The sequence below is a fragment of the Amblyomma americanum genome, chromosome 8, assembly GCF_052857255.1.
Source record: "Amblyomma americanum isolate KBUSLIRL-KWMA chromosome 8, ASM5285725v1, whole genome shotgun sequence".
NCBI classification, from domain to species: Eukaryota; Metazoa; Arthropoda; class Arachnida; order Ixodida; family Ixodidae; genus Amblyomma; species Amblyomma americanum.
Genome location: NC_135504.1, coordinates 78,282,423 through 78,295,576, shown reverse-complemented (window position 1 = coordinate 78,295,576; position 13,154 = coordinate 78,282,423).

Sequence of the window (13,154 nt, the reverse complement as noted above, 5' to 3'; positions counted from 1 at the left end):
CAATATTATCCGGAAGGAGCCTCGCGAGCTTGTACAATCAACAATTCAAGTCTCATCACTAACAGCCGTGACTCATGAAGAAGTGCAGGAGTCTTCAAGCGTTCCTCTCGAGACTTCCTCGATTACAGATCTCCACGCCATGACCTATGCCGCCGCGGTACGGAACCGAAGGCGTCTCGCCAACCCACGACAGGAGCCCCGCGTTCAGTACCTACGACCAAACTCGCCCACCCTCAGCAAGGACGGCCAAGGAAAGCCGAGCTCTGGAGGAGCCCCTACCAGCGCCGCTACTTCCCCTTGCACAGCGATGATGGTTTATGGTTTATGGGGGTTTAACATCCCAAACCGACTCACGCTATGAGAGACGCCGTAGCGAACGGTTCCTTAAATTTCCACCACCTGGGGTTCTTTTACGTGCACTGACATCGCACAGTACAAGGGCCTCTAGAATTTCGCCTCCATCTCACATCTGGTTAACTTCCCTGCGTTTCCTTTTCATTCTCTCTCTCTCTCTCTATCTCGTCTCCACCGAAATTCGACCGCCGAGCCGGGATCGAACCGGCGTGTTTCGTGTAAGCAGCCGAGTACGATAACCACTGAGCTACCGCAGCGGCTTCCACTGCGATGAGGCCGTGCGCGTCCTCCGGCACTGCCGATACAGGCGAATGGGTCTTCATGGTTTTAGTGGGCCAGCATTGAGGCTCCTACTCACCCATTTCGCCACTGCCTGTCTGGTGGCACTTCGATTACTGGCTGATCACAAGAGGTTACTCGAGAAGAGGAACCTGACTCTCACAAGCCCCACCGGAAGCAGCACCTGCCATCACAGGGCAGTGGAGCATAGTTTAACCGCTGCACCACAGCGCCAAGAGAGATATGAGTCCCTACGATGTATGAATGTAAAGTAGAGAATGCCAAATACCGCATGTACTGGCATTAATCCATTAACACAATTACGTAATATCCTTCACCCGGGGATTATGTGTTCCTTCCAGCTTTGATGCGATAGCACCAAGGCCTCCGCCTACCAATTTAGCCATTCTTGGGGGCCTGCTTGTCCTGTAAAACCACGCCTCGAGCCAAACTCGAAGTGAAAACCAGATGTTAGCGCACGTTGTTTGGATTTCGCCTTACTGCGCTAAACCGCCCGCCAAAATTTTTTCGGTTGATGCTTCATGACCACGCCCTGGCAAATGATCACTCCAGATCCACGATTATTTTCGTCGAGATGTCTGAGCGCCAAGCCCTCAGTTACGCTCGCCATGGCCATGAACCGCATGTTTCACACCGCCAAGCGGCGGCTACGCACAGGCCGTCTGCGAAAGGTCCCCCAAGACGCTCAAGTGAAACTGAAGACAGCAGTCTCTGTAGGTGATGCTGCTCACAGCGAAAAAATGAAGATCCTCGCCCGACCACGTCGAATTAAGATACCGCGTCCCCTATGAGAATAACGCAAACATAGAATAGCCAAACAGTGAAGCGACGTAACTTCAAAATGACGACGCTGCCATGCAGAACGACCACGACGTTCCCCAGCTGAAGCAAGAGAAATAGCCGAAGCTTTAATCCTTTTTCTAGACCTACATGCATCTCGTGAGCAGGAGCCTCTGTCTTGGGAGTGACTTTTGACGGCTGTAAAATTACCGCTGTGGTTGCCCCGGTAGCAGAGTATTCTGTATGAATGGAATATTCCCGACTCAGGTCCATAATGTCGCGACAACATGGTATCACCCGCAACTCCGCACCACACGATGCCACCTAATTACACCATCGGGACGACGCACAGCTCAAGTAACTGCCAACCGACATATCTCTACAGTGACAATGCTCCCGGCACAAGCAATGCTCGCGGATCGTAATATTGGGCATGGACTTCCTCGTGACCAGTGTCTGGTCACTAAAGAATATGGTTAGTGAGCATCAGGTGGTAATCGATGTTGGATCCAAGTTCATCACGCTCTGGAAAGGCGAAGCCAAACTGTGACAATCCTGAAGCATTTCGTTATTCTCAGTGTCCTGGGTCAGCAACTGAGCGTCCCCCCCCCCTGCTCAAGCGTCATTGTCACCGCAGGTACCAGGAATAGAAACATCATCCAAGCCATTAATGAGGGGAACGCGGAATTACTTTTAAATCGAGGAATTGGCATTGCAAGAGCAATGGCGAGCTTCCGGAACGAATAAGCTGAGTCGCTGGTGACAGACTCAAGGGAAGGATACCGACACCTAAAAAAAAGGCACAACGACGTTGTTTCTCGACGAAAACATTTACATACGAGACGTCTTCGCTCTCTCCGACTCATCCAGAAAAGACCTGCTCTCCGCAACCTTGGCACATACAAGATCAGGTCACCAGTCTCTTTCGAAACTACAGGGAGTGTTTTTGATCCTCGTCAAAGGTCCGACAAACGACGCTGATTTCAAAGCATCGCATCGCAACCGAAAAAACACGCCTGTCCTCTCCGCCAAAGCACACGCCACGCGTCGCCGCGAGAAAGCGAAGCTCTCTAAGACCAAGTGGGCGGAATGCTTCCGGAGGACGTCATTTAGCCCTAAAGGATCCTTGGGCAGCATTGGTAGTCCTCCGCAAAAATGAAGACGGAAGTGTGCGCCTCTGCGTACATTACCGCAGTCTACGCGCATGAAAAATACGGCCATCTATCCCCTCCCAAGGATTGACCACACCCATGATCCACTCTAACACGCAAAGTACTTCCCGTGGGTAGGCGTCAAGAGATGGCACTGTTAGATCGAAGTCGACGAGAGAAACTGGGAGGAAACGGCTGGGTCTTTCACTGGATTTGGGCTTTTCATTGCATCAGGAGCGTTTCGGCTAGATATAGACACGGTTCTGGCAGGCCTAATGTGGAAAACGTGTGATATGTACCTAGACAAAATTGTAGTCTTTGCAACGAGCTTCGACGAACCCCAACAGAGGCTGAAGGCAGCACTGGAAGTCTCCAGGACAAATACTGAAGAATAAAATGTGCTGTTTTCTCTACCAGGACTTGGTTTTTTTACCGCATCAACAGCAAGGACAGCGAACACCACGACCCACAAAAGGCAGTCGCCATTTCTGAGTTCCGGTAGCCTCACGTTGAGAAAGTAATCCGCAGATTTCTGGGACTGTGCGCGTGTTAGGTACGGTTTGTCAAAAACTTTCAATGAATTTCCAAAACGCTCATCGATCTCACAAAGTGACGTGCCAACCGAATGGGAAGCGCCTCAAGCGGAAGTCTTGAAGGTATTTCAGCGTCACTTGCACTCCTCCTCCCCGGTTATCGGCCCCTTTGAAGAAAACGTCGAGAGTGAAATTCATACCGATGCAAAGAGCGTAGGCCAAGACAGATTCCTCATTGACAAAAACGGCGGACTGGAGTAAGTAATCGCGTATGCTAGCCGTTCTCTGTCGAAGGCCGAGGCTAACTATTCGACGACCGTGGATGGCCTTGCCAGCATCCGGGTTACATCGAAATTCCGCTCCTATACCTATATGGACGGCCATTTAAAGCGGTCAGTGATCAGCATGCCAGTGCAGGTTTGCCAATTTGAAGGACCCCTCCGGCCTCCTCGCTCGATGGAGCGTGCAACTGCAGGAGGTCGACATCACAGTCGTCTACAAGTCTGGGCACAAGCAAAACGATGCAGATTGCGTGTCGCGAGCCTCTGTAGACAAGCCTGTGGAAGAGGACGATAACGGCGCTTTTCTGGGACCGATAGGCACAAGCGATTTCTTGCGACAGCAGAACTCGGACACCGGCCTAAGCATCTCGATCTTAGAAGACAACGCTTGTTCTTCCCCCCCCCCTCCCCCTCCGTTGCTTTCAAGCATGGTTTTTCCTCTTTCTGTCTGCGGAGCGGCATCGCCATGAAGGTGAAATTTTGATCAGACAAGACAGCATAACTCGTCGTCGTCGTCCGTAACCTTTGTAAAGATATTCTGCAGATTTCCCACACCTGGGTTTCTGAGGTTAACCTCCACCCTTCTCCGCATTCAAGACAAAATAAACTGATGAAGACTGCCCGCAGATGGCGCACGGCACGTAAAAACCTGCAGAGTCTGTCAGAGACGAAAGGCACAACCGACAAGACAAAATCAGCAGGACTTCTCGAGTCTATTCGGTTTCCAACAACGCCTCTCCAGCAGGTCGGTATGCATATCGCCGGCTCATCGACATCGACGTCCGAAAACAAATGGATAATGTGGCGACCGCCTACATGACCGTGTACGCTGACGCAAAAGCACTTGCAAACAGCACAGCAGCAGAAGACTCATAGTTTCGCGCAGGATGCATCCTGCCTCGACACGGCGCCCTCGAGGTACCCATCACGGACATTAGAACAGCGCTGGCGTCTGAGTTGACGCTAGCCATCTTGCGCTGCAGCCAGGTAAGCAACCAGAGGATAGGGTCTTATCATTCGCATATAAACGGCTTCTCGGAGCACCTGAGAAAAATGGTCGCAGACATGCTTGCCATGATTGTCAACGCGGAACACGAAACCCGGAATGTCGTCCTCCACTACGTAGTCTTCGCCTGCAACACCGCAGTGCAGGAGACAACCCATATAACAAAGGGGGACAAAGACCTCGCTCTATGCCATGCTCCTAAAGGTCGTCGAAGAAAACAACCTCTACGTCGGCGCCTGCCTCAAGCGTGCAAGAGAACTCCGGCCCATTGCCAGGCTAGTATCGAAGATCAGCCGCGCACAGACGCTCGATACAACCTACAACGACGCGACACACAATACCAGCCAGGGAACAGAGCCTGGGTGTGGACAACAGTCCGCCATCGGAGGCAGTAAAAACCTTTACGGCGTTTTTCGAACCTTCCAAGATACTTTGACAAATAGGTGAGCTTGAGTATATACTCATTATCGAATAAGTGACCGTATTCCAGCGACGCCGCGTACTCCCTGAAGTTGTGCATGCTCTGTGCCTGAATCTTTGTCATGCATAGGAACGGACGTTTTATTTTTGCCTTTTTTCTTTTCGTTTAAACATCCTGCAGATGCTTCTGTGATCGCAGCAATGCCCAGAAATTTGTTCGCTCATGCCCAAAGGCGCCGGCATGCAGCTTTATCAGGAGAGCAAGCTGCCGGGCTAGTTGGTGATGCATGTTGTAAACTTGGAAGCGCAAAAAACCGGACGACGGACAGAGTAAGGGAACACAAAAAAGCGCTCGTGAACCTGTTTTTTGTGTTCCCTTACTCTGTCCGTCGTCCTGTTTTTCGCGCTTCCAAGTTTACAACATGCAGCTTTATCACTTTGTGAAGCGAGATGCAACCAGGCTTATCTCGAATGATCGCAGTCACAAGCTGCTGCTTCTAAATTGTCCAAGACTGCTGTAGCTGCTTCTGGCGCCTTATCTCGAAGGTGGTCAGCGTTAAATTGAATGCGGCTGGAAGCAGTGGGGATCGTGTTTTCCGTCGAGCGCCGAGCACGTTCGTTTGTTCCTGTTATCGCCACCGAGTTATTTATTGGCGCATGTCAGACCGACAAACTTTCTTTGGCAAGTCTCTTCAGTCTTCCTGGCTTCTGGACTGCCGTCACCACTATGTGGCACTATGGCTGCAACCACGTAAAATATTTGCACATCGTTGTCCATTAAAAAAGGCACTTATTAAGTTATTGGGTGTCGTCCTAGCTAATCACAAAGATAAGCGCATTAGATAATCTTAATGCGATACAAAAACAATTGATGATGGCCTAACCCTGTTAGGCCAGGATATACGTAGCGTAAAGGCCGCTGTACGATCACTTTTTTTCCGCATGCGCACGCGCCGTTTCGACAGTGCGCAAGGGCTGCGCAAGGGCCGGACAATAGGGCGCATGAACGCATCCGGCTGTGCGCACGAAGTTTTTGCCGCACGAGCGGATGGTCGCATCACGCTATTGGCTGCTGTCTCGTGACTTAGCAGCGCAGCGGTGCCAAGCCACGCCTCCTCAGCTAGATGGCCGCCCGCGAAGCGCAATGAGAAACCAGGCCTAGTAGGCGGTTGCTTTGCCGACAAACACAAAATATTGGCCGCATGTAACTATTACGAGTGTTGGCAGCGAATTCGAGCTTCACCGTGCGCAACGGCGTCAAGCGGCAGTCTCCCCTAAGTTGTTTTGTCGCCGTCTGCACTGAGTTGACCGAGCGGCCTTCAGACCTACGCTGTCTACACAAGCGGTAAAAGTGGCGGTGTCGCGAAGTGTTTATTTGGAGCCGTTTGTGGTAGTTACAAGTGTTCTTTATTCGCGCGAGGATCTTCACGAACAGCAGCGAGAAGCAGCGCCCCAGTGTGAATTTCCTGTGCATACGGTAAGCATCACCGGGCAGTAATAAGTGTGAGTTGTGAAAGTGATTGCAGTCTAAACGAGTGCTTTTGCGTCAGTCAGTGATAGCGCCTGCAAGTATAATTACGTTTGAAAGGCTTACTACACACGCATTGTTTTTCGAATGCTTAAATGAACATCGAGCTGTACAGCAGATCGTGGTCCGTGTGCACCCGTGTGTACTGTATTTGAGAAATGCCGTGATTGCGAGGTGACGAAATGAGCTTCGAGCTCTACTGCTCGTCGCATTCGTTGCAGCAGTTGCAGTGATCGTGAGCATAACTCGTTGCGCTGCGGGGTAGCCATCACTCATATAGATCGTAGTTCGTATGAAGTGTGTAACTGTGTTAGACAACCGCCGTGAATGCGACGAGACCATGCTGAAACTTGTATTTTGCGTATGCGAAACGACCTCGGCTGCACGGCCGTGGAGCTGCATTCTGCCGGGATTACAGAAGCATCGCCGGCATTCTGCGGCATTGCGCTCGTAAAGTGCAGTTTTCCACTATGAGCGGCAATATTACGATGGTATGCCGGCGGCACGGTGAAATATATGTGGAAACATCGGTGTGCATGGCAGCTCTCACATCTGAAGCGTCTTTTCTTATTATTCCTGCCGGCTGCGCGGGCCCATATCTGCAATAAATATTTGAGGGACAAATTCAATGATTCCAAATTCCCTTGCATGTGTTCATGGTCTGAACCAAAGCAGTAGTGTTAAGTTTCGGGTGTAACATGTTACCACCAGATCAGGGGGACTTATGTATAAACAAGAACCATTGTCGCAACTCATTCACGAGTGTTTCACAATGCACAAGTCTCTAATATGTGCTGACTAGTGCAGCTTTTTTTCGAGAGCATTTCATTTTATCTGATTAAAAAAAAAGACCACAGTAGATGCTTACGCTCCTCAAAGAACTGTGCATACAGAGTTCATCTGAAATGGCCTGCCAGGTATGTTATGGAGCCAGCATTTACAGTATTTATAAAAGGATGCCTCCTTCTCCTCTATAATAAAGCTAAATTTCACATATAGTTCTGTCGTCATGAATGGAGTCAGATTTCAGCTGCTGAGAACGCATGAAAAGGCACAAACCTGTACTCAATATTAATATATTCATAGAACAGCTTTCTTCCTTACATTAGTAAGACGAGTTTTCACATAAGGCCCTAAGGAGTATTAATATGTTGGTGCATTATTTTGAAAAAGGAGGTCAAACAAGAAAGAAGACATTTGTTTGCCTAATACATGCAGGCCTTCTAGGACTGCTTAAATTCACATACACTCCCTTTATGAAGCCGAAAAGTAGGCATAGCCTTGGCAAAGATTTCCAAACAGTTAAGTTAACAACGAAGTCATTTTAACATAATCTATGCCAAAAGAGAAATTTGGCAGTATAAAAAACAAACTGGCAATGAAATAAGCTTTACTTTGAAGAAGATGTTGCTAATTAGAAGAGCTAGCACGTTCCAAAATTTTATACATGACAAGTGGTGCACACAATGCTAACTTTTATCTGCCGTTTTGGGAACCAGAATCAGTGTTGCGATCCGTCACTTTTTTTCTGGTCAGAAAAAAGTCTGAAATATTACGGCGAAGTTCTATGAAACAATATATGCATGTATGCCCTACACACACTTGAATGCTATTTTTTATTTACAACTTTCACCTTATAAATATATTTCTACAAATTGTGCTTCAGATAACCACTATGCATGGTCAGTGCATCCTGTTTTCCTGAATATATGAAGTCTTCTTTTCCAACCTCCACCAGGAGCCGCCTAGATGTAAGCCAGTTTACCAACTCTCCTATCATGTTATGTTTAGCTAAAAGGCATGTATGGCATTTTACTAAGTACTCAGCAACCACTTTGTTTTCATTCAAATGGGCACTTGCAGAATTTTTTGCAGCTGTACAGTACAGACAACATGCCAGCTTGTTTCTGCATGTGTCACCATTGACTGGCTTCAAGCTTGTTTGCACTGTTGCATTCCAGCTTGTGGAATTCCCGTTGCAATATTAACTAAGGAATGACTGCTAAAATAAAACTGGTCGCCCATTGTCACTGTACAAAAAGCAAAGCCATGCATTTCAGCGCAGTGATAGATGGCTTGGGCCCTTTGTCACCACACTGTGCTATTCCAATTTTGGCTTTTCTAACGGACCAAATAGCATTATAGACAGAAATCAGTACTGTTTCACTGTCACCCTTCTGTGAAATGCACAACGGCTGCAGTTACAACTGATTTTACATATTCCAAATTACTGGGGATATCGTAATTTTCTCGTGCATTTGGGTTCGTATTCTACTGCAGTGCTAAAATATGAAATTTTTAATTCATGCACAATTCAGACACACACTTCTTACATCAATGAATAGATAAGTGTCTTTTGCAATAACAGTTAAGGGGGGAGACAGCAAGGAGGCGTGTTTGCTTGACAGGGACAACCAACATTTATAGATGAAACTAAAATAAGTGTGCATGGAATAATGAAAACGCTATATTAAATGCAATTATAACACATGTAAAAGACTGCAGTGAGCTAGTTTGAATAACTGATGATTTAACCTGTGCCTGATCTCAGCAATGTGAATTTCCCTGTTTAATTACAAACGATCGAATATGCATCGCAACCTATAGCTTGTTCTGGTCCCCTATCTTTGGCTCCGAGAATTCGCGATACGAATTGCGTCGTCATTATGAAGTCGTTATTGCATGTTAGGGTATAGCGTAATTTTCAGTGGGGGCACTCTTTAAATATTAGGAGGCAAAATTCTTAGATCGTAGTTAGAACGGTTGCATGCATGGGTGGTCTTCAGTGGAGACTAGCAGACTAGCGGTCGACAGATTGTGTCACGATCGCGGTGTGATGCCTTTTTTCACTTTCTGAAGTAGAAGCAGCTAACCCGTTAATCGTTTCCCGCGACGCTGTTTTATAACCTCGCCTGCGGTGTTGCAAAATTTGTAGCAACTTCTTTTGCGGACGTCAGAAGCGGCCACGCCTAAATACATGGCTATCACCGCAGATCGCGGTTTTGCCTACTACGAAAAATCTGAGAGCTAAACATGTCTGGGGTGAGCCGCAATATCAATGTGTGTGTATTCGTACGGCAATGTATCTTCGTGTTTTACGGCACATGCCTGTGCAGCCGCATGGACGGCACTGACGAGCGCGGCAATCAGAACGCTCTAGTCGTCCGTTCGGTCGGATGCAGCAAGGTTGATCGTACAGCACCTCATCCGCAACGCACCCTCACGCGCCCGTGCGCATGGTCGCAAGGACACATGCGCATGCGAAAAAAAAACGATCGTACAGCAGCCGTAAGCACGGCATGAAAGCCGCGCCTTCACTACCTGCGCCTTTATTCACGGTTAAACCTTGAGCCGTCGTGGCGGAGTGGTAGCGTCTCCGCCTCAAACGCCAAAGGTCCTGGCTCGACTCCCAGCCTCGACACAAGGTTTCTTTGTATTCAGTGAGTGTGCGGGTGATTGACCACCTAGTCCGTCACGTGGTGCGGAGCAGCTGGCGCGGCGCAGTGTCTGGTCACGTGGTTCAGCACGTGGTTGGTCACGTGGTGCGGCCTCCAGAGAATACGCAGATCGCCGAGTAGAGGTGTGCGCCGACGTTTTCACTCCGCGCAATGGCGCGCCCTTTAAATATTAGTATATGAGTATATTTTTCCCTGCAAATATAGCTGCGGTTGAGATTTAGTGTTGTCTTGTTTAATTCCTTTCCCTGTCTGAGGCATATAATCATGCCAGCATGTCAAATATGTTGCAATGAATCAACACAAAACAAACAAAACCAACCGTGCTCTCCGCGCGTCTACACATGCGTATCGTCACCAGAAAACGCAAAATGGCATACCGAAATTTCTCCAAAAGCGCAACAGGGAGCAACGAGAAGAAACAACAGTTTCGGAACGTCGAAATCGCGACTTCAGGGTCACGACTGTGGCTGCGGGTGGAATGAGCGATATGTCCCAAAACGGCATCAATGCATCGTAACAATCTCAGCTTTAGAAAAATTTTAACTTGCTTCAAAAAGTATATGATTTATTTTTTATTCCGGGAAAATGCCCTTAAAAAAACAGTTACTTTAAACAAATAGCGATTAATATTCAGAACAAGTGATTTCACAAACGGTCCAGACGGAAACTTAATGTTTTTGTTGCAACATATCCTGATTTGTTGACAGGTATAAAGGGCTGAAACAAGCAAAAGTTGGTCATAGAAGAGGTCTGTTCCTTTTTACGCAAAGAATAGCGTATAACCACAATCTCATTTACAACAAGCGGAAGTACGATTAACATATCGAGTGTTACGTGCGTCGGTGCCGGCTTAACAATTCTAGGCGAATTAACTGACTCTGCGCAATGGAAAAATACGTGTATATCCAAAGGATAGCAAAAAAGAAAACAATTTCGACTACGACGCAGAAAACAAGAAAGGTTCTGCACGTTCGCGAGCAAGAAAAAGATACACACAATGAACATACGCGCTTGTGATATGTCTAATTTTTTATAAATATGGCGCATAAAAAAGATTTACAGAACCATTTTGCTCTTCTCTCACCCTTCAACCAATCTGTATTCTGAGCCCATAGTACGAAAAGCCGTAAAATTTCAACCAGTTCAGCAAAGAAGGCTGTAGCGAAATAGCTTTTTAAATTTGTGGTTTAGCTTTCCACGCCACCGGCTAGAAATGACCGCCACACCGCTGCCGTTCGAAACTGACACGGCGCACACCTGTACGGCAGTGGCGGAGCGCGCGGCGGCGGCGGCTCCGGCGCGCCAGCTGTGCGCCGTGTGACATCACTGCTCCTCGCGCATGCGCAGCACGGCTCTGCAGGAGCCACGCGAAACTGCTAAACCTCGGCTAGTGTAGCTTACGCTACAAAACGTTTTCATCTCACTGTAGGGCCAATGCTATTAGGCGCTGCCTTTTCGGAAGGAAGACGACATTTGTAATGTGCATCAAATAATATGCAAGAGCAAGAAAATGAACACGGCAGCGCGTTGCCTTCGGCAAAATCAGCGCGGCCTTGCACTAAATAGCAAAGAAGTTCGCTGCTGCGCGAGCTGAGCTTGTCCCAACACCGGTGGGGTCGTTCGTGCCGCTTGCGCCTAAGGAGCGCACAGTCGGAGTAATCGTTGCAGCCGCATTCTCACCACTGTCGTGAATAATGTGCATTGTCGTTATATGTGTTGTATCCGTCGTTTTCGGCAGCAAGGAGGAAAGCACAAGTTAGTCAAGGCCACAGGTACTCATCTCGATGATGCATACTGCAGCGCTGAGACAACTGTTGCCAGCTCAATCTCCAAAGGCAAAAGTAGTGAAAAGGCGAAGCCTCGAGCAAGCCTTCAGCATGTTCCGGAAGTGCAGAGTAACAAAATTTCGTTTTACCAAGCGGCGTGCAAAAAATCACGCTGTTGCAGAGAAATTAACCGAGGAGCACCGTTTGCTACATGTATATCTTCAGACGGACGTAAGCCACGTTCATCTTTGTTCGCCTCGCTTCTACATTTTTGCTGGCAGCGAATGTATCGATATTTCCTCAAGACGAAAAGGGCATTTGCAAGAGAATAGAAACTATGCACAGCAAAATCAGGTAGCCTAACGACGCACCGTAGTCTTAGAGCGAAGCATCTACTCGAGCAAAACTCGATCTCTCATTCCTTATCTCCGGAAGACCCTGAAATCACCTTGTAATGGCTGCCATATCAGCAGAGTTAATGTAAGCTACGTCCTCATCATCATCAGCCTGACTACGCCCACTGCAGGGAAAAGGGCTTTTCCACGTCTCTCCACTTAACCAATTGTGAAGTGCTGCTCCCTTGCTCTATTGTTGAACACTATGTTAATTAGACCCACCGCTCTGCGGTGCCACTCTAACTCATTGATGATACCTTGCAGTTCACCTCCTGAGTGACTCAGCGAGTTAATGTTATCAGCGAGTAGCAGATTCTTTAGGTATTCCCCATTGAGCCTTATCCCCAGAAGTTCCCAATTCAGGCCTCATAATACATCCTGTAAACAGGAGATAATAGCATTGGTGAGATCGTGTCTCCATGCATCACGCCCTACACGTTGGAATTTTGTTGCTTACTTTATGGAGGACTATGGTAGCTGTGCAGTTGCTATATATTGCCACAGTACCAAGCAATCTAGGGGCGCCATACCGCGGCCGAACTGTTTTAGATGGGACTTGCCATGCCTTGCGCACTGGAGGGGCTAGAGGTTTCGTCGTCTTCCTCGCTCGAGCTCCCTGCTGTCTTGCACTCCTAGCACGTCTAATTAAACCTGGTTTGAGTGCTTCGACCGGTTGTTGGTGACATATTTGGTGGAGGTGCTGGGAACGGTACATGTACGCTGGCCTCGAGGACACTCTAGATGTCTGTTCTCAACGCGTGGCTGCAACACCAGTCCACAAGGCGAGCCGCCACCTGCCAGGCCTACAGCCAGAATTCGGCCAACTCGCAAGACCAGCAAGGGCCATGACGTCCGCTACGGCGATGCAGACAAGTGGTTTGAGAACCATGAAGCTTCCTTTACCACCTGGGAGGCTTTTCGTCGAGAGCTGCTAGCAACATTTACCAGCAGCGAAAGAAAAGAGAAGGCTGAAATCGCCCTGCGCTCAAGATCACAGCAGCCGAATGAGAGCGTCTCGATGTTCATAGAGGACCTGACGCGACTGTTCAATCGGGCCGACCCTGCTATGCCCGAAGCCCAGAAGGTACGCCACCTAGAAGGTACGCCACCTAGAAGGTACGGCACCGTAAAAGAGCAGCTATTTGCCGGACTGGTTTGTGACCCGCCACGAACAGTGTCCGA